This window comes from Styela clava, unplaced genomic scaffold (assembly GCF_964204865.1).
Source record: "Styela clava unplaced genomic scaffold, kaStyClav1.hap1.2 HAP1_SCAFFOLD_36, whole genome shotgun sequence".
In the NCBI taxonomy this organism is placed as follows: Eukaryota; Metazoa; Chordata; class Ascidiacea; order Stolidobranchia; family Styelidae; genus Styela; species Styela clava.
Genome location: NW_027556607.1, coordinates 150,001 through 152,500, shown reverse-complemented (window position 1 = coordinate 152,500; position 2,500 = coordinate 150,001). Strand labels below are relative to the sequence as shown.

The window sequence follows — 2,500 nt, the reverse complement described above, 5'->3', positions numbered from 1 at the left end:
GGCGAATGCTTTCGCAGTAGTTCGTCTTCCGCCGATCCAAGAATTTCACCTCTAACGGCAGAGTACGGACGCCCCCGTCTGTCCCTCTTAATCATTACCTCGTGCTCCGAAAACCAACAAAATAGAACCGAGGTCCTATTCCATTATTCCATGCAACACTATGCAGGCGAACAGCCTGCTTTGAACACTCTAATTTTTCAAAGTAAACTTATCGGCCACCGCCGACACTCAGTCAAGAGCACCGACGGAGAACCGAAGGTGAGGCGAACGCAACCAGTGACACGCCTTGCGACGGACCGGCGGCGCTCGCCCAAAATCCAACTACGAGCTTTTCAACCGCAACAACTTTAGCATACACTGTTGGAGCTGGAATTACCGCGGCTGCTGGCACCAGACTTGCCCTCCAATGGATACTCGTTAAGAGTTTTAGGATGTACTCATTCCAATTACAGGGCCTCGTTAGAGTCCTGTATTGTTATTTTTCGTCACTACCTCCCCGTGTCGGGAATGGGTAATTTGCGCGCCTGCTGCCTTCCTTGGATGTGGTAGCCGTTTCTCAGGCTCCCTCTCCGGAATCGAACCCTGATTCCCCGTTACCCGTTATCACAAAGGTAGGCACGTAGCGTACCTTCGACAGTTGATAGGGCAGACACTTGAATGATACGTCGTCGGTGCAGAGACCGTACGATCCGCGTGGTTATCCAGAGTCATCAAACGTCACAGGACGAACCCGGTCGGTTTTGATCTGATAAAAGCGCGCCTCCCGAAGTCGGCGCTTAATGCATGTATTAGCTCTAGAATTACCACAGTTATCCACTTCGCTTACGAGACCAAATAAACCAAGACTGATTTAATGAGCCATTCGCAGTTTCGCTTTACGAGAACTCGTACTTGCACCTGCATGGCTTAATCTTTGAGACAAGCATATCACTACTGGCAGGATCAACCAGATAGCTGCGACAGCTGCGCTCGGCCCTTGCTGGGCCGCCCGGCGCGTGCTCGTCGCATTCGTTTAAGACCGAGGCGATCGCCTGCGGCCGTACTCAGCTTCGACAGTCGCTGGCCGCGACGTCCACGCCCTCGCCGGCAGTGCCAGGCGGAGCGATTTGCGTTTTTTCTTTGCTCGCCCTCTCTCGGGCTCGATCCATTCAGTTTCGCACAAACAAGAGCTCTGCCGGCCGCCTGCAGCGGTGCCTAAAACCCGGGCATAACAATGCGACCGTTCTGCTAGGCCGACAAGCGCTCAAGCCAGACGCTCGATCGAACGCCCCCTACATATTAGTCGAGACAACGGCTCGCTCATTAGCATCGCGTTTGTACTTTAACTTTTTTTGGCTCGGCTTCTTTCGACGCCGATGCCGGCGACGCAGCACTCTCTCGCCCGCCAGCCACCGAGAAAAGGGTGCGCTCCGCCCGGCCCCGCACCGCTCTTTCTTGGCTCATTCGAAATTACTGTCTTTCGCTCTGACATGCCTTACCTAGGGTTAGGTTAGTATGCTTGCACGTTTGTACTTTAACTTTTTTCGGCTCGGCTTCTTTCGACGCCGATGCCGGCGACGCAGCACTCTCTCGCCCGCCAGCCACCGAGAAAAGGGTGCGCTCCGACCGGCCCCGCACCGCTCTTTCTTGGCTCATTCGAAATTACTGTCTTTCGCTCTGACATGCCTTACCTAGGGTTAGGCTAGTATGCTTGCACGTTTGTACTTTAACTTTTTCCGGCTCGGCTTCTTTCGACGCCGATGCCGGCGACGCAGCACTCTCTCGCCCGCCAGCCACCGAGAAAAGGGTGCGCTCCGACCGGCCCCGCACCGCTCTTTCTTGGCTCATTCGAAATTACTGTCTTTCGCTCTGACATGCCTTACCTAGGGTTAGGTTAGTATGCTTGCACGTTTGTACTTTAACTTTTTTCGGCTCGGCTTCTTTCGACGCCGATGCCGGCGACGCAGCACTCTCTCGCCCGCCAGCCACCGAGAAAAGGGTGCGCTCCGACCGGCCCCGCACCGCTCTTTCTTGGCTCATTCGAAATTACTGTCTTTCGCTCTGACATGCCTTACCTAGGGTTAGGTTAGTATGCTTGCACGTTTGTACTTTAACTTTTTTCGGCTCGGCTTCTTTCGACGCCGATGCCGGCGACGCAGCACTCTCTCGCCCGCCAGCCACCGAGAAAAGGGTGCGCTCCGACCGGCCCCGCACCGCTCTTTCTTGGCTCATTCGAAATTACTGTCTTTCGCTCTGACATGCCTTACCTAGGGTTAGGTTAGTATGCTTGCACGTTTGTACTTTAACTTTTTTCGGCTCGGCTTCTTTCGACGCCGATGCCGGCGACGCAGCACTCTCTCGCCCGCCAGCCACCGAGAAAAGGGTGCGCTCCGCCCGGCCCCGCACCGCTCTTTCTTGGCTCATTCGAAATTACTGTCTTTCGCTCTGACATGCCTTACCTAGGGTTAGGTTAGTATGCTTGCACGTTTGTACTTTAACTTTTTTCGGCTCGGCTTCTTTC

General features: G+C 54.5%; 1 non-coding gene across 1 annotated transcript in view; it reads right to left on the bottom strand.

Annotated features, from left to right (window-relative positions):
• Positions 1-953, bottom strand: part of LOC144419196 (small subunit ribosomal RNA) — a 1,809-nt gene extending 856 nt beyond the window's left edge. Inside the window, exon 1 of the ribosomal RNA XR_013473905.1 lies at positions 1-953. This exon is cut by the window's left edge and continues 856 nt beyond it. This is a non-coding gene — a ribosomal RNA (small subunit ribosomal RNA).
• Between the last annotated feature and the right edge of the window lie 1,547 nt (positions 954-2,500).